Here is a 24,502-nt window from a genome sequence, read left to right on the forward strand (position 1 = left end):
TGATATTTGAGGGGGCCTATTCTCTCCATATTTACCCTTTTGTCCTGAATGTATTTGCAAAGTCATTTTTCATTCTCCTTCATTCTATTTGCCAGAGCTATCTCATGTCTCCTTTTTGACCTCCTGATATTTTTAAGTAAACTCCTACTGCCTTTATACTCTTCTAAGGATTCACTTGATCTATCCTGTCTGTATCTGATGTATGCTTTCTTCTTTTTTTAGCTGAACCCTCAATTTCTTTAGTCATTCAGCACTCTCAATATCTACCAGCCTTTCCTTTCACCCTAACATGAATATACTGTTTTGGACTCTCGTTGTCTCATTTCTGAAAGCCTCCCATTTTCATCCATGACTTTCCTGCGAACATCTGCCACCGTTAGCCTTTGAAAGTTCTTGCCCTAATACCGTATAAATTGGCCTTACTCCAATTTAGAACTTCAACTTTTAGATCTAATCTATCCTTTTCCATCATTATTTTAAAACTAATCGAATTGTTGGCAAATAGCAGAAGTTCACACATTTCAGTGAGAAATTAAATCGATTGATTATATTTAAATGCTTAAGAATGATAAGTCTATTTGATTGTTCAATCGTTTGCTCACTCTGAATATGCAATCAGTCAGAGGTCAACCACTTTGCAAATGATAGAGCGACGATGTATTCATTTGAATACTGACATTCACTGTGTAATTATGATCACCAGTATAGTCAGACAACTTGTTCTTTCTCTGTACAAAACAAAAGGTGCATTATTTACTTCTATATCATAAAAGATCGTTCAGTGTTAATATTTTTAATTTCATCAACATAGAATCAACTGAATTGTTTTCAGAGATGATGCAGTTATTTTTAAGTTGAATAATTTTAGCACATACCTTATTATTGCCCAATTCACAAACATGGTAAACTCCTGATCATTGTTCTGGTCAGTAAACCCATCACTTTGCATCATGACCGACATTGAAAATGGATTCCAAAAGGCCTGAATTCGGGTACAGTGCTACTGGCCCTCACAGCTGCTTGTGGCACTGAGTGAGACACTGGCGTGCTCCTGAATCTGTCTGGAGAGTTTCCAACCTGGGTCAGGGCAGTCATTCAAACATTCCCTCACAGAGAATCATTTGGAATCCATCTTGAGCAGGAGGAAACTAACCAACAGACTATCACTGCTCTCAGTGTAGGTACAAATGCTTTCTAAATTAGATACCAATGATAGAACAGGAAACGGGTGTTACAACTTCATCCTCGGTCAGAGCCTGGCGCAGGGAGCAGATGTATGCACGTGCAGTATCAATCACACCGCACAACCTGCTTATTGTGATGACATCGAGCATGTTCCCCAAACTCCATACATATACCTCTGGACCAGACAGTGGGTGAAAATGTTCACAACTGACAGTCTTCTGCAGCATCCCCTGTCTCACAGTGAAACTATATCCAATAAAGCTACCTTGATATTCAGCATATCAAAATAAAATTGTATATGTCTGTGGATGCTCTGATCTTAATATTTTGGTCACCCAATAGAATGTATCTGAACGAACCAGGAGCAAACGTCAAGCCAAGAGTCACTTTAATAACTGACCTTCGTGGATTTGGTCTGGTCTAGGTAACCACACATATTGTGCTGACACTCAGGTGACTGTCACCATGCACAACATAACTGGACATTTTGGCCTCATGTCCCTCCCAGCTTCCTGACCTCACACACCTGACTCTCCCACACACCTCACTCACTCACATATTCACCAACGAATGAGAATCCAGAAGATGAGTGAAACTTGGAACATAAAACAGCACAGCACAGTAAGAGCCCTTCAGCCCTCAATGCTTTGCCGGCCTTTTATCCTACTCTAAGATCAGACTAACCTGCATAATCTACAATGTACTAACTTCCATGTGCCTATTCAAGAATCACCTGAAACACCACTAATGTATCTGAATCTAGTACAACCGCTGGCGGTGCATTTCACCCCCACCACTCTCTGTGTAAAGAACCTACCTCTGACATCTCCACGAAACCTTCCTCCAAGCACTTTAAAGTTATGCCCCTTGTTGATAGCCATTTCCACCATGAGAAAATACTCTACCTATCCACTCTATGTCTTTGAACATCTTGTACAACTGTATCAAGTGACCTCTCGTCCTTCTTCGCTCAAGAGAGAAAAGCCCTAACTCCGTCAAACGTTCTTCATAAGAAATGCCCTCCAGTCCATGCAGCATCTTGGTAAATCTCCGCTGCATACACTCTGAGGCTTCCACGGGTTTCCTATAATGAGGCAACCACAACTGAACACAATATTCCAATTGTGGTTGAACCAGAGTTTTACAGAGCTAAACATTAACCTCGCTGCTCTTAAACTCAATCCCCCTGATAATGAACGCCAACACACCATATGGCTTATTAAAAACGCTGTTAACTTGGCTGGCAACTTTGAGGGATCTATGGACATGGACCAAAGATCCCTCTGTTCCTCCACGTTTCCAGGAATTCTGCCTTTTACACGATATTCCGTATGCAAATGAAACCTTCCAAAATAAATCATTTCACACTCTTTAAGGTTGATCTCTATCTGCCACTTATCAGTCCAGCTCTGCATCCTGTATCCTGTATCTGTCAGTATCCTGTTGCAATCTACAACAGTCCTCTACACTAACCACAACTGCATCAACCTTCATGTCATTGGCAAACTTACTAACGCAACATTTCACTTCATCATCAAAGTCATTTATAAAAATCACAAAGAGCAGAGGTCCCAGAGCTGATCCCTGTGGAACACCACTCGTCACCGAGCTCCAGGCTGAATACTCTCCATCTGTTACCATCCTCTGTCTTCTATGGGCCAGCCAAGTCCATATCCAGGCAGCCAAATTTCCCTGCGTCCCATGCTTCCTTATCTTCTGAATGTGCCTTCAATGGAGAACCTGATCAAATGCCTTTCTAAAATTGGAGTTCACCACATCTACTGGTCTACCTTCATCAACGTGTTTTATCTTTCACATCTTCAAAGAATTCAATAAGGTTCGTGAGGGGTTACCTGTTCATCATAAAGCCATGCTGTCTATTTCCAATCAACCTATGGTTTTCTAAGTAATTGTAAATCCTATCTCTCAGAATCATCACCAATACTTTGCCCACCACTGATGTAACACTTCCTGTTCTGTCATTCCCAGGGTTATCCCTTTTCCCTTTCCTGAACAAAGGAATAACATTTGCTACCATCAAATCATCTGGCACTACTCCAGTGGACAGTGAGGATGCAAAGATCATCACGTAAGGCACACCAATCTCTCCTGTCACTTCCTGGTTTAACCAAGGGTATACGCCATCTGGCCCAGGGGTTTTATCTATCCTTACATTTGCACTTCAATCAATCTGTACTTCTCCTCAGCTTGTTTACACCCTGTCCAACCAACTGATTTACTGTCTTCCATTTCAGTGCGATATATAGTGCAACCTTCCGGAGCAAGAACGGAGCAAGTATTCGAATCATGGAATCAACAAAAAAGGAATGCATCAATGCCTTCCTGATGAAGTGCTTACGTCCGAAACATCAACTCTCTTGGCCCTCGTATGCTGCCGGACCTGCTCTGTTTTCCCAGCACCAGACGTTTCAACTCTGATCTCCATTAACTGCAGTCCTCACTTTTTCCATTACTGAAGGCTGTCCCCTCTGCACACTGAGTTCGGAATTAACCATCAGAAACTCATTGTATGTAGAACTGACTACTCAGTTCTGGAAGGTTGCACTTGATGAATACATTATTTAAAAAAAGAAATTACAATTCAACAAATATTCATTCAGTCCCAGAGTTAAAGTTTTGGTTCATGGTTTGGGCAGCCTGATAAGAAATAGTGAATGACTGAAGAACTCCGAGGTACAGAGTTTTTCAGGTGTTATATTCCAGCTTACGTTGATGCTGGGAATATTATCAGACAGACTGATGTGATAAGGGAATGAGTTGACATGTGGAGTTGTGACATATTTGCCATCACAGAGACGTGTTTGAGGGAGGTCAGGGCTAACAACTCAATATTCTGTTGTACTGAAACTATAGGCAGGACAGGAGAGGGCGTTAAAGAGGAGGTGGTATTGCATTATTAATTCAGGAGTCAGTTACTGCTGAAAGGAAGGACCATATCTTGGACGTGTCTTCAAATGAGGCTTTGTGGGTCGAGGTTAGGAACACAACGATGACAAAAACACTACTGGGGATGTTTTTTACAACCCCAGAAAGATGGAAGTACAGGAGCAGATATATAACTACTTTACTGAGGTGTGTAAGAAAGCAAGGCTGGAGATGTTACAGCAAAAGAAAAGCAAGGCCTGAGATGTTGCAGAGAAAGGAAAGCATGGCTGGAGATGCTACAGAGATAGGAAATCACGGCTGAAGATGTTACCGAGAGAGAAAAGCAAGGCCTGAGATGCTACGGAGAGAGGAAAGCAGGCTGGGGATGTTACAGAGATAGGAAAGCACGGGTGGAGATGTTACAGAGAGAGGAAAGCAAGGTTGGAGATCTTATAGTAAATGGAAAGCATGGCTAAAGATGTTACAGAGGTGGGAAATCATGGCTGCAGATTTTACAGAGACAGGAAAGCAAGGCTGGAAATGTTACAGGTATAGAAAAAGCATGGCTAGAGACGGCAGAGAGATAGCGTGGCCTGTGCATGCGAGAAAAGGTTGGTGATATGTTTTTAAATTCATTCACAGAATATGGGGACAGGTGTTGCAGCTGCAAGTTAGAGAATTGGGAATGGTTGTAGGGGCAGGCGATATTTACAGTGATGGATGGTGCTTCAGGATGAGATAAAGGTTGTGGAGATAGGGAGGATTACTGAGATACAGATAGATTTAGCAGCTGGAGGAGATGAACGACTGAGAAACCTACCGGCGGCAGACACATTGATCGATGACCATATTGGGAATGGTCACTACCGCACACAGTATTTCTGGAGACAAAGTCCCACTTTTACGTCGAAGAGATCTAGAACTTCACACCGGCCTGTGTGAGGTGATTCGGTCATTACCAACAGCAGCAGAATTGTACTCCAGCATAATTTTCATTGTCACTGCCTGGCATATGCTCCACTTTACACTAACCATCACGCCAGGGGATAAACTCTTGTTAAACGGAAAATACAGGAGGGCCTACCAAGAGTACCACCAGGTACACCTCACAATGAGGTGACGTTACCAAACAGGACCACTTACTCACCAAATAGTATAAACAGCCATTGACAGACAGATTGAAACAACAAATCAGACCTAATCTCCGCAATCCCGTCTCATGCAGTCAGCAAGAATTGTGTGGTCAATCAAACGACCCACTGGAGAAGTAGGATCCACAACCATCGCCTTCCTCAACGAAGGACGGGCCCAGCACAACAATAGAAAAACTAACGCTGAAACTTTCACAACCATGTTCAGACAGAAGTGTTGATGGGATGATTTATTTTAGTCTGCTCCAGGTGGGAGTCTTCAGTCAATTCGGTTCACTGTGTGTGGTAACTCCAAATGGCTGTAGGTATGGGATAATGGCTGTGGGCCCCGATAACATTCCATTAAAGCTGTTCGTGCAGGGATATTGCGCTGGGGCCTACCGGACAATGTGGGAATCTATCCGGGTAGTCCTTTACACACGCAGACAAAAAAATCAGACAATCAATGACTGCCCCTTTGGTCTCATCCCTGTCACTAATAAAGTGATGGAAGATGTCACCTACAGTGGGATCAAGCAGCACTTCCTCAGCACCAACCTGATCCCTGAAGCTCAGTTTCAGCTCTCATTCCTTGTGTACATCGAAGCCTTGGTTTAACGATGGACAGCAAGAGAACACACAGCTGAACTCTAGAGGTGAGGCAACAGTGACTGCACTTAACACCATCATAACAACTGCATTTGACCAAGCAGGATTCAGGATTAACAGCAAAACTGGAGCAAATAGGAATCATCTGTACTGTCTGAAGTTATACCTGGTACAAAGGAAGGTACCTGGGGTTAGAGGAGAGCAGCCATCTCAGCTCCAGGACAGCTCTGCAGTAGCTCCCCAGGGGAGGGGTGTCTGAGTAAACCTGTAGAGCAGAAATGGAAAGGTAAGGCACCATACCCCTACAGGATGGTAGGGTTGTTCTGTCGTTAGACAGAGACGAGTGGCAGTAGTTTAACTGGACAGTCATCACGCCTCAAGCACGGAGAGGTTGCATAGGGCAGCCCTTTTCAGTCATCTCAGTCAGTGCAGAGTTGAATCCACACTGTTGGTATTAATCTTTATTACATACTAGCCGTCCAACTGATTGAGCTAACCAAGTCCTCACGCAGCTCCTTGGGGAAGATACTGTAATATTATTCTGTTCAGATATGTTGTTAGAAACCTCTGGAGCAGGTGGAACAAGAAGCAAGCTTCCTCGCTCTGAGACAGGGACAGCATCAGTGAGCTATTAGAGTGCTCTCTGCCCAAGGCCCAATAGTTTTCAGCTGCTTCATAAATGACTGTAAAATCACAAGTGGGGATACTTGCTAATGATTGGACAGTGTTCAACATCATTCGTGATTTACTCAGATACTGAAGCAGTCTTTGTTCAAATGCAACAAGGACCTGGAAATATGCAGGTGTGTGCTTAACAGTGACAAGTACCATTTCCATTACACACATGCCAGACAACGATTACTTCTTCTAACAATAAAAAAATTGAACCATATCCTTTAACGTTAAGTGACACCAACATCACTGAACACCCACCTAGCAGTATCCCGGGGATTACCGTCAACCATATCCAGACTAACCATATGATTTCATTACCCATTCCTGTGAAGGGCTTATGCTAAAACATCGACTCTTCTGTACGTCAGTTGCTGCCTCACCTGTTGTGTTTTCAAGCAGCACACTTTGAAGTGTATAACTTCATTGGCCACAAGAATATGTCAAGGGCTAGAAATCCTGTAGGAATAACTCACCTCAAAATTACACAGGCAGTAAAATATTTTGTTGTGAACAGCTGAAGGGATTGCTGTTGGAAACAATCTGTCAGTCTCTCAAAGGCATGGCCTACATACCTAGCATCACACAGACACTGGCATTCACATCCCACATTACTGAGCTCTGAGATAGACAGAAGCATTTCAAAATGTACTCATATCTGTAACGTGTTTAAACACACTGTAATATTGTTGCCACGGAAATGATTATGAGTGAATATTAGCATGGAGAAAGTGAGGAATGCAGATGCTGGAGATCAGAGTCAAAAAATTCAGTTCTGAAAAAAAACACAGCCGTTCAGGCAGCATCTGAGGAGCAGGAGAGTCTATTATTAGTTCACAATATCAATACAAGGGAAAATAATTATATATTTTCAAAGTCCTTGTATGATTAATAGTTTGGTCTTGGGTGTGGTAATGAGATTCATCATTTCAATGCTCCTTACTGTGAGTTGTGCACTGTTTTCATGATCTTGTTGTTATAAATGTGAACAGAATAAATGGGTGGATTTTGTGCATATTAGATAATCTAAAAGTTGGTATTATGAAAAGTTATCAGACCTTCAGTAAAGAGACTTTGCTGTTAATGTTTAGAATAATGCTGCAAACATTTACGCAGAGATTTCCAGCTCAAGTCACACACAAGGTCATTGAGCTGGGATGATGCTGGCCATCAATGGAGCTGCACAATTCTGTTTGGATACTGACATAGTGGACCTAACATACACTGGATATCATTTATGAGGGATTCAATGTAAGATGCCATATGCTGCTCGAACCCATCACCTTTATAACACTTTCATTCAGTTTCGGGTCAAAGGCGCAGAATTACAGAGTTTGGGTGGCACACAAGAAATGATATACTTGCAAGACATGGTTGTTTATAGGCCATTGTTACAAATGTTGTTTAGGTATGTCTGTCAACAGTCTATTGTGAAGGATTGTGTCAGTACCTGCCCAGCTCCAGGGTAGAAGATCTGTGGAGATGTTTTGAAGATGGTCAGTGTTTTGGAGGTCGTGGTGAGGGCCAGTAACACTGTGTCTGAATTCAGGCTTTTATTCACAAAATTTTTTCCAACAGCTTTGCTGCCTGCAACATGGTATGTTCACTGTTCTGAACATGAATCAGCTATTTACTACAGTCACTGAATTGTCTAATGGTTAGCTGTGTACTCTGGTAATTCAATTGCTGTTCATTTCCAGTATTTTCAACTGAAAACAATGATGTTTCTTTTATTTTAAGGTATGTAAGAAACAAAGTGATATTAACTCTTCATTACACAAAATGTAAAAATAACCTGTTGTATATTTCCCACAGACTAATCAAGCAACAGTCAGATAATGCCTGTAAAGCTGGAGTGTAAACAGGACTATGTCCCAGGCAACATCACCAACCTCTCTGGTAGAATGTGTCCCTCTGACAGGATACAGCCAGGCAGAGGGGTCAGCTCCTTGGTATATAGCCATTCTCATTCTCAGCATTGATTTTGGATCCTGTGGCTGCTAGACTGCTCTGCGGCTGGTTATGGTGGAATCAATAAAAGAGAAACATATTATTGCCACATCATGACAAATCTGCCTATTGCAGATACACCTCTCCATTAAATATTTCGGTAAGAATGGTCACTGCACAGTCCTTTTGGGGAGCAAGGCCTTCCTTCACATTTTGCCAACCCTCCTCACCATGATATGTACCCTCCTGGGTAATGAATAGGACGGGCTTTAAACAGATTGAGCATCAAATGATGATGCATCCATGAGGTGCAATGGGCCATTGTCAGCAGCAGAATCATACTCTGTACAACTCATACAGTCTGCAAACTCACAGCCCGACATACCTCCCACCGTACAGTAACCATCACAGCCAACATAGTTCCCACTGTACTGCAACCAGCACGCCCTACATACCTCCCACTGTACAGTAACCATCACGGTTGGACATACCTCCCACTGTACTGTAACCAGCACGCTCGATATACCTCCCACTATACTGTAACCGTCACGACCCGACATGCCTCCTGACATAGGTCAGCTGCAGACTTGGACAGAGAAAACACAGATGCAACTTTATTTGGACACCATAGGACAGAACAGGACTACACACCGCAAAAAAAGGAACTAAAAGAAAAAATGGCCAAACTAACACTCAACAGAGCGGACACCACAACACACACCTGGGTTAGAAACCTCTCCCACAGACAGCTCACAGACACGGAAAGACCAATACTGGCCAAGGGACTCAACTACAACCACAGGGACGCCAAGACAGCAGACTTCCTAGCAGCACTCGAATGCACACTCAGGAACAATGGACTGACAGAAGAGACACAATAAACAGTGAGACAAAGTATTGCATCTTTGATAACAAGGAAAAGACAAACAGATAACCTCAACACCAAGGAGAAGGAAGCACTAAAATCACTAAGAAACGATAAGAACATAATCATACTACCAGCAGACAAAGGCAGAATGATGGTCATCCTAGACAAAGCAGAATACATCCAAAAAGCGCAACAACTACTTGCAGATACAAACACCTACCATAAGAAGGAGTTTGACCCAACCAATTGGATAAACAACACACTGAGGAACCTACAAAAAACGGACAGCTAACCAGGTTTGACCTACAAAGAATGAAACCTGAAAGCAACAACACCCCCAGATTCTATGGACTACCTAAATTGCACAAACCAGACATCCACTCAGACCCATAGTATCACTACCAGGGACACCATCACACAAACTGGCTAAAGAACTACAGCAGAAACTGAAACACCTGATCAGCGGTTCCAGACACTCCATACAATCAACACAGGAATTCATGAACATCATCAGAAATACACACGTAGACAAGGAAGAAACTATGGTCTCATTCGATGTAAAGGCACAGTTCACCTCTATCGACAAAACCCTAGCCAGAGAAACAATAGACAACCTGCTGGACATACAGAACAGACAACAGGACGTTGAACCAATCAAAAAAGACGGCATACTAAAACTACTGGACCTGTGCCTCACAACACACTTCACATGCAACAAACAAATATATGAACAAATCAACGGTCGGCCCATGGTCTCACCCATCTCTGGACTCATAGCAGAAGCGGTAATGCAAAGATTAGAACAAACAGTCTTACCGCAAATTCAAAAAAACTCTGGGTCAGATATGTGGATGACACCTTTGTAATCATTAAAAACACAGAAATAGAGAACACACACCGGATCATCAACGCCACACTCACAGGAATCCGATTCGCTAGAGAGGAAGAAAAGGACAACCATCTCCCATTCCTAGACGTGATGGTACAGAGAACACCGAACGGAGAATTCACCACAAAGGTATACAGGAAAGCCACACACACAGACCAAGTCCTGAACTACGAAAGCAACTACCTCAAAACACACAAAAGAAGTTGCATCAAGACACTGTTCAAAAGGGCCACAACACACTGCAGCACACCAGAATTGCAAAAAGAGGAGAAGAATACCTATACAATGTATTCACCAAAAATGGATACCCGCGCAATTTCATCAACAGATGCCTAAAGGAAAGACAACGGAATGAGGACATGCCACAACCCAAAGGACTAGCCACACTACCATACATCAAGAGCATTTCCTAACTGACAGTCAGACTACTGCTAAAACTAGGACTCATAACAGCACACAAACCAACAGCCACTCTCAGACAACAACTCACCAGAAAGAAGGACCCGATACCCAGCATGAGCAAAACCGATGTAGTATACAAAATTCCATGCAAGGATTGCTCAAAACACTACATAGGACAAACAGGAAGACAGCTAACGATCCACATCCGTGAACACCAACTGGCCACGAAACGACACTACCAGCAATCCTTAGTAGCCACACACGCAGATGACAAGCAACATGAATTCGAAGGGGAAAACACGACTATTATAGCACAAGCCAAACAGAGAACAGCCAGGGAATTCCTAGAGGCATGGCAGTCATCCACGGATTCAATCAATAAGCACATCGACCTGCACCCAATATACCGACCACTGCAACAGACAGCTGGAACTGACAACCGGAAGCAGCAGATTCAAACCACTACAAATGCCGGAGGAAAGATCACAGAAGCGCTTCACATGAGGCTCCCAAGCACTGAGGATGTCACCTAGACAGGGGACAAAACGTCTGCAACACAAATCCCAGCTCGACGCACAGAACCACAACAATGAGCACCCGAGCTACAAGTCTTCTCACAAACTTTATTTGGACAACTGTGACGTGATGCATTTTAGAAGTTCTAATGCAGGAGAGAAGTAAACAGTAGATGGCAAAACTACTGGCCGCATCAACATCCGAAGGGATCTAGGTGTACAGCTCCACAAGTCCCCTGAAAGTGGCCACACGGTTGGTAGGGTGATCAAGAAAACTGAAGGCAAACTTACAGACATGCATCGGAGCATGCAGTATGAAAATTAGCAGGTCATATTGCAGCTGTAGAGAAACCTAAATCGGGCACGTTTGGAATATTGTGTACAGTACTGGTTGCCACACGATGTTGAAGTGTTGGAGAGGGTATGGAAAAGTTTAACCAGCATGTTTTCTGATTTGGAGGGATTTGCCAGAAGGAGAAATTGAACAAACATGGTTTGTTTGCATCTGGGCATCATTGGCTATGGGACTACCTGATAGATATTTACAAAGCTATCAGAGGCATAGATAGAAGGAGTTATAGGCTTTTTTCCCCAGAGTAGAAATATCAATTACTCAGGACTGTAGGTTTTAGGTAAAAGGGAAAAAGTTCAGGAAATATGATAGATAAGTTTTTTTTTGATTTTCGAGGACAGAACGTGAAAGTGCCTGGAATGCACTGAGATGGGGGAGAAGTTAATACAGCAGGTTTAAAAGGTATTTTGTTACAGAGATGAGAAAGTAGCGAATAGATTGACATAGAATGCGTAGAAGCAAAAACTTTCGTTTTAACTTGAGAAGGGCATTGTGTGTCAGTGTGGGCTTGCTGGGCTGAAGGGCCTGTTCCTGTGCTGGCCTGTTCTTTAAGACAATATTTGAGCGCAGGAGTGTCGAGATGCTGACTGAATGATTACTGATGATCAACAGACACATTTGTGTTGATATCTCCTCATGAATTTGCAGCTCCATATCCTCCCTCCCACTGTGGGGAAACACAATATGGAGAATTTGACATGAAAGTCGGAGCTGGTAACTGGTTACTCCATCTCGCCCCATGCTCCTGTGGCCTTCTATCTTGGACAGCAACGTCTCGGGGTGTCTCAGAAGCTGCATGTAATCCACACCCACCAATGCTGGCATCTGTCACATGCCAGCGTCACCATGCCATCCCTGCACATCCCTGACCCACGGACATTTTGCTTATGTATTTCAGTGCTGCAGCTCAGGGTGCACTGACAACTCTCATTGTAATGCTGCTGCAAGGGCAATATGTTCAGGGGCACAAACCCATCTCATGGACTGACCCTCTGGGCTGCTCACTCCGTGTTTGTAAACACTCAATGTTGCTGTACGGACACTGTGCTCAGGGACACACATCCAGCTCATGGACTGTCCCTCTGGGCTGATCACTCCGTGTTTGTACACAGTCACTTTGAGCTGACTTGAATAATCACAGAATTATAGCGTTAACTCACCCTGCCCTCAGCAGTGTTTCCCCTCAGCCTGAGCTACCAGGCTCACCCGCCTGCTTGTATTGTCTTGGTGTTTAGCGCAGACACAAACCCAGGAAGCTTGATATCATTGTCCACAGTCAGTCACGGTGCCCATTACAGTGAGTCAGGGGGAGTCTCAGATCCCAGTCTGGGAGCTTGGACACTGTCAGTCAGCCTCTCGTGTTTGTTAGGGTCAGGATCCTTCCCGGGTGAGGAGGTGAGGAGCTGAATGTCGTGGAGATCCCTATCCGTCTTGGCTCTTTCTCTTCTATTGTGGGATGTTGCCTTCTAAAACGTGAAAATTAACAAGAGGTATTAAGGGAGATGGAAAAGGTTGGTGCAGCTGTTAATACTGGAACAGCTGGGGGAAAGGTAGAGAGGTGTTCGTAGTGAGTGAGTAGGCAGCACAGACACCGGGCAGAGGGGCATTAGGTTGGAGAGAGTGAGAGAAGGTGCTGCATTCAATGAGAGTGGGAGAACATGAGTCTTGGTGGGAGGTTGGTGCAGTAACAAAGAGGGAGTGAAGGTGAGGTCACAACGTGCAGATGGTAGCACTTAACCTGTGGAGTGGAGGACGCCTGACTATATGGGCAGCACAGTGGCACAGTGGTTATCACTGCTGCCTCACAGCGCCAGAGACCCGAGTTCAATTCCCGTCTCAGGCAACTGTCTGTGTGGAGTTTGCACCTTCTCCCTGTGTCTGCGTGGGTTTCGTCCGAGTGCTCCGGTTTCCTCCCACATACAAAAATATGGAGGTTAGGTGAATTGGCCATGCTAAATTGCCTGTAGTGTTAGGTGAAGGTGTAAATGTAGGGGAATGGGTCTGGGTGGGTCACTCTTCGGAGGGTTGGTGTGGATTGGTTGGGCCGAAAGTCCTGTTTCCACCCTGTAGGGAATCTAATCTAACCTCCTTCCTACACTACTGGGCATTCTCCCAGAAAACTAGCACCTCACTGGCCCAGAGGTCAACGTTGAACCGAGCTGGCAGGGTCTGGTGCCATGGCCTTCCCTGCCATTCCTGGAGGAAGATAATATCCCTCTCGTGCACCATGTCATCCACCAGAACCTCAGGGACTTGGTCTCAAAGTGAAACCCCAGTTTTACCCCGTCTGGCATGTCCAGGGCAGTGTCGGATTGACAATACAAGAGTGCAATGACCTTTTAATAATGGCACCTGGAACAGGGAGGCCGGTTCATTCTAGGATATCCAGGCAGTGGGCAGTTGTTCTGACAAAGGGGAAAATCATCACGTTAGTGTCAAATGAGAGGAAGACCACGCGAGCAGGGAGGGTAGTTAATGAGGCAGATTGCGAAGGTATCATGAGAAAATGCAATTCACCTTGTGGAGAGAAACTCTCCATGAAACCCGACTAAAATGAGACTTGACCAGATCATAAGATCATTTTGGCCTCTGTCTGAATCAAAATAGGGATGCAGTCTGAAACATTGGGAGTAAAGAGCTTGGTGCAGAGAATTTTACTGAGATTCAAATCCTTAAAAAGGGCTGACACAATGTTACACACTGTTACAGGGAGCCGGGGAAAATCCCCTGCCTTATAGTTACGCTGCTTATCCAATCCTCACTGGATGTAGTGATGGTGCCGGAGGCCTGGAAAATGGCTAACACCGCAGCTTTATTTAATGTGGAGAAGGGATTGACTGAATAGGTCGAGGCTGGAACTCTGAGACATTGGATCAACGGCTACTGAGGAAGTCCCAGGGACTCCAGGACAGTCGGCTGGATTTGTTCAAGGAAGATTGTGTTTAATTAATCTGAGTGTGTCGGTTTGAGGCAGTAACTTGTAACTGCTTGTGACGTACTTGGATTTGACAAGAGATCCCATGGCAGGCTGATTAAAAACAGAAACAATGGGGTCCAGGTGAATGGAGCAAACAACCCAAAGAAGTGCAAGTCAAGGCATTTGGGGACATCAATAAAAGAGAGGAATGCACAATAAATGAGAGTATGGTCAGTGTGGGCAGTTAAATGAAGATAGCTGGAAACATCAATAATCTCATTAATGTAGCAAATGGCATCATTTCCTCCACCGGCCAAAATACAGAATTTAGAGGAGGACGCTTATGCAGGAACTGTATAAATAATGAGCTCAGTCACAACTTGGGGACCGTATACATTTCTGGTCACCACATCACATGGAAGGCTGGAATTCGACTGGAGAGGGTACAGAGGAGATTCTTCACCCTGTGACAGTGGAAGTGCAGTTATGGGAAAAGATTGGAATGGAGAATGCTGAGAGAAGATTTGATAGGGTACACATATTGTCAGGAGCCTGGGTAGAAAAGGAAAGAACACCTTGCTCCTTTTGGAGAGCTGAGTATTTAATGTAATTTGTTGAAATATTAGAGAAGCGGGAAGGAAAGCTGTTATTTCACCCAAAGTATGGTAGGGATCTGGGAGTCACACATGGAAGCGGAGTAGAGCCAGAATGTTTCAAACCATTTTATAAAAGTGTCGGGATCTGCACCTGAAGACCTATAGTATCCGGGGAGACAGAACTAGGGTTTTAAGGAAACAACGTTACATCTTGTCCAATGCAGACAGTGGGCAGAGTGATCTCCTCTATACTGTGCTATTTTCTGAAGTTTTCTAAGGTTACTAATATCTGATAGGATCAATACGCTGGGATGTGGGATGAGGGCAGGAAGGAGCAGTGTGTGAATTGATTAACATCACAATAATACTAATCCCAGCCTTTATACACGATGCTACTTAACTGTGTTGGCCTTTTTATCCTTCCTGTATAAATGGGGTAAACCTTTGTTCATCCAGTTCTGTCGTGGTTAAACTGCAGCCACACCTCCACAATCCCAGCTCCATCTGACCTGGTTCACACTATTTAAAGCTACCATTTCACTGGCTTGGTGAAAGGTTCCCAGCTTCACTCTTGCCCCATTGAAGGCTGTTTTCAGTCAACTATGTTTCTCACTCTCAATTATTGCATATCATTCTCTACCATCATCCAGAACGTTACAATAAAATGACCCAAAACTGACACTGGATCCACTTGCCCCATCTCTTTCCCATGGACCAGGTCCCACAGTACATGCTCTCTTGGGCTGCACACATACTCCTGAAGTGAGCTCTCCTCCACATAATCCAGGGACACTCGCCCCTCGTGACCCTGCACCAACAGTAACCCAGTCAATATCTGAATAAATTAAGTTCCTCAGTATAATCAATGTGTAGTATTGTCATTGCCCTCAAATGACCCTGCATGTTTATTCTCTCCAACCGTTCCAATGGTTGCTGGCCGACAGACTGTACCTCACAGTTTAATTGCATAATTTTTGTTCTGTAGCTCCATCCAAATTCATTCTGTCCTTCGATGGATCCTCATTCTCTTGGACTCCTTAACTAATGCAAATCGAAACCAATACTTCTACCTTCATATTTTCCCTTCCCTTCTATCATTTCAGAATCCCTTATACCCAGCAATATTTAACACCCAGTCCTGTCATTCCATGAGCCAACTCTCGGTGATCAGTCCATCACATTTTCACACACCAATCTGCATCGGGAACTCCCCACACTCCGAGTATTCATGTATATGCAGAGAACCTCAGATTAAGGCTTTCTTTCTTACTCCATCTTCCACTGATAAACTTGTTGTTGTAAATTAGTACCAATTGCATCGCCCAGTATTTTGCGAATCCTGTAAGTCTCCTCTACTGTCCCTTTTTGGATCCTAAGCACACGCCAAGTTATTTTCAATCCCTCCCAAACCCCCGTAAGAAGTTCAGTCCCATCTCTGTTACTTTAGCTCATCGAGCTTGTACAGTTGCTGCCTGCCCCAGAACCAATCCCAATGTATCAGGAAACTGAAGCCCTTTCTGCTTCACCATCATTCCAGTCACACTCTCATCTACCTAAAACTCCGAGTTCTGTTCCCACCATGCACGGGGCTGGGAGTATTCCAGGGATTTCTACATTTGCGATCCTGCTTGCTAACCATCCACCTAGCTCACTAAATTCTGATCCCAGACCACTTCACCCTTCCTACCCATGTCATTCCTACCAACATGGACATGATATTTGTCTGTCCACTATCCCCCAGACGAATGTCCTGCTGACACGGTGACATTCTTAACCCCACTATCCTGGAATTACAGAAACACTGACACCTTCTTCATATTCCCGTTCCCCTGTGACTATTGCTTCTCCTTCCTTCTCCCTCCCCTCCTGTACAGCCAAACTACTTTTGGTGTCACAGGAATGGCTCTGACTGCACACCCCTGAGCAGCCAGAACCTTCACCAGCTTCCAAACTAAGAAACTGAATTGGGAGGGAGACATCAGGACATTCTTGGATTCCCTAAATGTTTTTCTTCAATTGCCTAGTCCCCCATTCCCTTCCTTATTCCAGACTGTCATGTCTTCAGGGTGATCCTCTCTCCATATGTGCTATCCCCATAACTCTCAGCATCACCGATGTCCCATAGAGTCTCTAATCACATTCTGAGCTCCAAGACACCGTGTTCATCTTGGACACCAGCAGGGGCTATGACTTCGCAAAGTAACAGAACACATTGTCCATCTGCAAAACATGTCTTGCCATGTCTTCAAATGCAACGTGTCGAGAGTAACTTACTTAATTGCTTAGAATGAAGTTAACATCAGGGAAATAACAATATGGTTAAGTCCCTTATTCAACTGTGGCTTACTGAGGGTAATTTATTATATAGGCTCAGAATTTCACTTCTTCCTTTTATTTCCGAGTTCAACCCTTACTTCAGAAGTTGAAAAAATAAATTTGCGAGCTTATAGCAATTAACTGACAGTCGATAATAACGGTGTATTTATCAGCCAATGAACTTACAGCCTTTTCTGTGATTGCTCTTGCCCTTCTTTCAAACTAAGTGAAGGTAGGTCCCAGCAGCAGAAAGTTATCTCTGTGACTCCCACATACGTGTTGTCTTCCAGCTCCCACTCCACTCTACTCCCTCACAGGGTCACCATCTCTGTGACTCCCAGGTATGTGCAATCCTCCAGCTCCCACTCCACTCTGCTCCCTCACAGCGTCACTGTATCTGTGTCTCCCAGGTACGAGTTATCCTCCAGCACCCAATCCACTCTGCTCCCTCATAGGGTCACAGTCTCTGTGACTCCCAGATATGTGAAATCCTCCAGCTCCCACTCCACGGCTCCATCACAGGGTCATCGTCTCTGTGACTCCGCGGTATGACTAGGCCTCGATCCTCAGTGCTGATTAATACCCTCCCATTTTGGTGCCTCTAATTCCCAGGTGTGAGTTGGCCTCATGCGCTTGCTTCAAATTGCTCCCACACATGGTCTCTCTCTCTCTGACTCAGTGCTTGTTTAGAGCCTCCTGCTCTGCTGTTTCTCCAACCTAAATCCGAGTAGGCCTCGATCCTCGCTGCTGATGTATGTTCTCCCGCTTTGTGCTGCTCTCTCTGAGTTTCTCTCCCTTTGTGACTCCTAGGAAATGGTAGGCCTCAAGCCTCGGCTGAGATTTATATCATCCCATTCCGCACTGCTCCCTCATGGGATTGCTGTCATGCCTGGAAAACAATGGGAAAGAGCAGGATTAGACAGAGCAGAGGGCGTTACAGTGGTTGAGGGAGCTGTATGGGATGGAACGGGTTGTCGTGGGAGCTCGGCAGACCTGCAGCAACTAAATACGTTTACTGGAAGATACAGTGCGAGTTGCAGACATTGAAGAAGGCAAAGGAAATAGAGAGTTGGTGGCTTGTTCATGACGGAGCTTTGTAGAGTCTAAAAGGCTTTTTTGAACTGCTTACAGAGATGTGTAGACTTCAACAAATGCAAATTGACAGCCAGCAAGTATCATATGGCACTGGAGAGTGTTGGATGTCACAGAGTTAGAAGACTTGCAGTAACTGGGGAGAATATAAACCTTTGGAGCCCTGGTGGTGTTCAAGAACCCCCAGCACATGAGGTGGTGCATAGAATGCACATGGGAGCATTCTAAATAGTCGGATTGTCGGGGCTGTAAGTCCTGAGGTGGATAATGAGGAAGATAAGTACAGTTTAGCACACATAACCATTTATGCTGTCATTCATTTCAGTTATATGGAGACTAACAAAAACTGAAGGGGTTACGAATTTAAAAAGGAGAGATTTTGGGTGATCAGAAGTTTAAACAAGAACAAATAAATTTTAGAGATCTCGAGCACTGATGAGAATACACATGCCAGGACATTGGGGTAAGTTAGGGAAGAAACTTCTATCTCTGACAACCACGAGTGGTGAGCTGGGAGCCTGGAGGTTGGCTAATCTTGTGCCAGTATTTAGAAAAGGCCGTGAGGGAAAACCATGAACATAACCACCAATTAGCTTGATGTCAGTGGTGCCAATGTTGTTGGAAGCAACTCCGTGGGACAGGACTTACATGCATTTGGAAAGGCAACGATTGATTTGGGATAGTCAGCATAGCTTTGTGCATACAAAGTCATGTTTCTCAAACTTGATAGAGTTTGTTGAAGAGGTGACCAAGAAGATGGATGAAGGAAGAGCAGTGGACGTTGTCTATTCTGACTTCAGCAAGGCCTTAGACAGGGCTTAGCCTGGTGTGCTGGTTAGTAAGGTTGGATCACATAGAATCAGAGAGACCGAGACAAACGGACACAAAATTAGCTTTACAGTAGGAGACAGAGGGTAGTGGGAGAGAGTTGTTGTGCAGACTGGGGGCCTCTGCCCAGCGGTGTGCCATAAGCATTGATGCTGGGGCCACGCATTTGTATTATTGACATAAACGAGAATGTATGAATTATTGTTAATAAGTTTCTGGATAGTAGAATAAGTGTTATAGTGGGCAGTGAATACAGTTATCAAAGGTGATCTTATCCAACTGAGCCAGTGGGTCAAGAAATGAAAGATGGAGCTGAATTCAGGTATTGGATTTTGTTAAGACAAACCAGGGAGGACTAACACAATTAATGGCAGAGCTCTGAATAGTGTTGTCGAATGGAGAGAGACCGAGGGATGCAGTTACATTGTTCCTTGGAAGTGGCGTCACAGGTGGACAGGATGGGGAAAGCGGATTTGGCACACTAGCCCTCATTTGTCAGAGAATTGAGTACATGAGTTGGTCCATCATGATACGGCTGTATCATTGCGGGGACTCCAGTTGGAGTACTGTGTAGAATTCTGATCCTCCTGCTTTATGAAGCATATTCTGAAACTGCAAATGGAGCAAAGATTGATGAACATGTTACTGATACTGTAGGGTTTGACAGAAACAGAGAGGCTGGATAAGCTGGAAAGCAACATGGAGAAAGCCCTAGTTCCTGAACAAGAGTATCCCAGAACATTGTGGCAAAGTCGCAGTGGGGACTGTGGGTAGGTCATGCAGAGCACGTGAAGATGGGCCGATGTCCTTCTTGAAAGAAGAAGTGTTTGGATTTATTGCACATCAGTAATGGCATTGATGGATTGTCAATTACTATTTTAAAAAAATAATTTATTTCAAATTCCACCATTTCAGATGATGGGGTTCAAACATTCCTACCCCGAGGTTCGGGATACATGCTCTAGCAACAATATCACTAGGCCATCACTTCGCCTGCTCACAGGCTATTCATCCCTGAACACTGATACAAGTGCAACGTGGAGCTAAACCTGTTTTTCCTTCATAATTGTTTGATCCTGATACCTTCTTGCACTCTGGTGATATCAGTCCGTATCCCTCACTGCAGGTGTCCAATTTCTGCCTCTATCAGTGTCTCTCACTCTTACAGCTACTCCAGATCCTGAGCCAACAGACTTCTCCACTCCAGAGAGATACAACAGCACAGGCCAGGAATGGAGACTGGGGTTTTCGAGATCTCTGTGGGACTCACTGCCATTCTCCATGTGTAATCCTCACTGCATCAGTCTAATTTCGCATCCTGTCTATTTCTCTGTCTCCTGCACGTTATCAGGAAGTTCCTGACGCAATAGACTTCCCAAATACGGGGTGTCTCGTTCATCACCACGTTGAAGATGGTTGGTCAGCCAGAGAGACAAAGGGCTGGGAGATCTGGAGTTTTCAATAAATCCAGCCGTGAGGTAAGATCACTCACAGTGCACAGAGCAGCGAGCAATGAGAGGGCTCCAAACATCGGCTAACATGACATGACTTAGATACAGTTCTGGAGGGGGAGCACTGTACAGACACACTCCAGGCTCAATCACCACCCCTACTGTAAGTTTTGTTGCACTGAGACAGCATTGGGATTGTCACAGTTATCAATCCAGGCTACTGATGTCCTAGTGAACATCAGTATAACAAAGGGGAAAGCAGGCTTCCCAAGAGTGTGTGGGAATGCTGCTTGGGATCTTCCCGTTCTGTGTTCCCCCTCCAACACTGTACATATACCATGTCTCATGGGCCAGTGTCTTCAATAAATTTTAACTCCTATAACAGTTCATGTCCCTGTAACCTCCTCCCTTCCTGATAATCCCTCCACATATTTGAAATATAATTCATTCCAGACTACCATGTCTATGGCTGTAACTTGCTTCAGTGCCTACAAGATGCCTTATCTCAGTAGTCTCCTCCTCCAATAACTGGAGAAAGCCATGCAGAACAGAAACGGTTCCTTCGATCCAACGAGACCATGCTGACCACGGTTCCTGAACGAGTCGCATTTGCCTGTGTTTGATCCATATCCCGGCAAACCTTCTCCTCTTCATGTACCTGCCCAAATGTCTTTTCCATGATGTAATTGATACTTTTCTCTCAGTCAAAATGGGCAACGCTAACAATAATGGATAACAAAGGCATTAAGAGAAAGAATTTGGACTCTGATCATGAAGTAGAGTCAGTCTGCATGTAATTCTGGCTACTACTTGCCAAGGACACAAGCAGCAAAACTGTTTTAGCCACCGAACAGCAATTTATTGCTCATCACTGTATTAAACAGGAACTCATTGGAACTTTTAATACAGGTATTGTGATAATTTCGTGAAACTTCAACATTCATATAATCTTGACAATAATGCTGACAAGAGTGATATTCGAAGAGGACATTGTAGATTTTTTTCAGTGTTTCTTTCAATAATACATTGTGCAACTGGCTATGGACATTAATATCTCAGACCGACCGTTTGTGATGAAAATTAGTGAATGAGTAATGTCACCTGGGGAGATCCTCCGGCAAATTGTGATAAAGTGCAGTTTAAGAAATATAAAGTTTTAAAGAGAATCACAGAAAGAACAAGCTACAACTAGAAACAAAAACAACCAATTGCATGAGTTTGAGCGGAGAACTAAGCAAGGTAAACATGCAAAACAGACTGAAACATGTGTCTGTAAATGAACTGTGGAAAACATTTGAAGGAACAGTGTAAAATACTCAACAAAAGGGCATTCCATCCAAACAAATAAAACCTCAGCAAGAAATTCCCTCCCATCCCTCAGTCGTGACAAAATGGATCATATTAGATTCTGAGGCTGAGAAGATGACCACAATATACTTAAAATTCTGAAATGAGAGAGAGTTTAACCAGTAAGTGTCACAGGGTTTGCAAAGTATCTGCTGGCAGGAGGAGGGCAGTGGGAAGGGGAATCCTTATCGGGGTTAAATGACACGACATGAACAGGGAGAGGTGAAGATGGTGAGAGTGTTACAAAGAGTGATCAGAACCTGAATGCTGCTACAAAGCCAGTACGGATTGCTGCAGCTGGAGGGGTTTGCAGAGGTAGGGAGGGACATCTGCATTTTTATTTATTTATGCATGGGATGTGGGGTGCACTGATTGGACCAGTATTCTTTGCTCCCACTGCTAATTGCCAGAGGGCAGATCAGAGTCAGCTATATTGCTGTGGGTCTGGATTCACATGTAGGCCAGACCAGGTTATAATGTCAGATGTCCTTCACTAAAGGAGGTAAGTGAACCTGATGAGTTCTTCCGACTGATCAACAATGCTTTTACGGTGGCCTTACCAATGTCTTGTTCAGACAACATGAAAACACAACTACAACTCTCAAGGCTCTAACCAATGAAGGTCATCATCCCAAACGCCTGCTTCACCAACCTGTCTACGTGTGATACCACTTTCAAAGAACTGTGTACCTGCATCCCTGGGTCACTGACTGACAACACCACCCAGGGCCCGAACATTAACTGTACAAGTCCCACCCTGGTTTGTTTCACCTAAATGGAACACTTCACATTTATCTAATTAAACTCCATCTGCTGTTCTTCAGGCCACTATCCCAGCAGTACTGTTCATCCTGTTGGATCATAGATAACCTTCTTCACTGCCCACTTTGCCACATATTTCAGTGGCACCCAAAAAATCTACTTACCAGGAAAGCAATATTCCCATCCAAACCATTTATCCAAATGACAAAGAACAGTGGACCCACTACACCGCTGGTCCCATGCTTCCAGTCAGAAAAACAACATGCCTCCCACTACCCTCTGTCTCCCATCACCAAGGCCAAATTTATATCCAGTTCACTAGCTCCTATTGAATGCCATATTCTTTTACATTTATCTGAGCTTATTACCCAGTTTACCATACGGAACGTAGAGCACAGAACAGTGCAGCACAAGTTCCTTCGGCCATGATGCTATGCCAACCTTTTATCCGACTGTAAGATCAAATTTACCGACATACCCTTCATTTTACTGTCATCCATGTGTCTACCCACGAGTGTATTAAATGTATCTGACTCTCCTACCACTGCTGGCAGTGCATTCTACACCTCCCACACACACTTTGTGTTAAGAACCTGCATTTGAAATCTCTCCTTAACCATCCAGCGATCACCTTAAAATTATGCCCGCTCAGAATAGCCATGTATGCCATGATATAAAGACGTCTCTCACTATTCACTCTCTCTTTACCTTACATCATCTTGTTCACCAATACGAAGTCGCCCTCACCCTTCTCCACTCCAATGAGAAAAGCTGACCCTCCCTCAACCTTTCTTCATAAGGCATGTCCTCCAGCACAGGCAACATTCTGGTAAACCTCCAATTTACCTGCCCTTAGCTTCCACTGCCTTCCTGTAATGAGGGGACCAGAACTGAACACAATGTCACAAGTGGGGTCTAACCTGGGCTCAATAGAGCTGCAGAATAACTTCGCTGCTTTAAAACTCAATCCCCCAGCAATTGAAAGCCAACACAACATATTCCTTCATAACAACCCGATCAGCTTGGGTGGCAATTATGAGGGATTGATAGACGTGGAATCCAAGATCCCTCTGTTGCACAACACTACCAAGTATTCTGCCTTTAACCCTGTATTCTGCATTGAAGTTTGACCTTCCAAAATTAATAATTTCACACTTTTTCCAGATTGCACTCAATCTGCCACTTCTCAGTCCAGCTCTGCATCCTGTCAATATCCTGCTGCAACCTACAACAGCCCTCCACACTATCCACCACTCCACCAACCTCCATGTCAGCGGCAAAATTACTAACCCACTCTTCCACTACCACATCCATGTCATTTATAAAAAACTCACAAATATCAGTGTTTCTTCAACCGATCCCTGCAGAACACCACTGGTCACCGAACTCCATGCTGAATGCTTCCCATCTATCATCACCCTCTGTCTTCTATGCGCCAGGGATTCTGTATCCAGACAGACGAATTTCCTGTCTCCCATGCCTCTGTACTTTCTGAATGAGCATTAAAGGTATTTATCACATTCTCGAAGGATTCAATAAGACTTGTGAGGCATGACCTGTCGCTTACAAAGCCATGCTGACTATCTCTAATCAAACTATGGTTTTCTACGGATTCATAAATCCGCTCTTTCAGAGTCCTCTCCAATAATTTGCATACCACACACATAAGAATGTGAGGTCTGCAATTCCCAGGATTATCACTATTCCCTTTCTTGAACAAGGGAGTAACATTCGC

The sequence above is a fragment of the Chiloscyllium punctatum genome, chromosome 4 (assembly GCF_047496795.1).
Source record: "Chiloscyllium punctatum isolate Juve2018m chromosome 4, sChiPun1.3, whole genome shotgun sequence".
Taxonomy (NCBI): domain Eukaryota; kingdom Metazoa; phylum Chordata; class Chondrichthyes; order Orectolobiformes; family Hemiscylliidae; genus Chiloscyllium; species Chiloscyllium punctatum.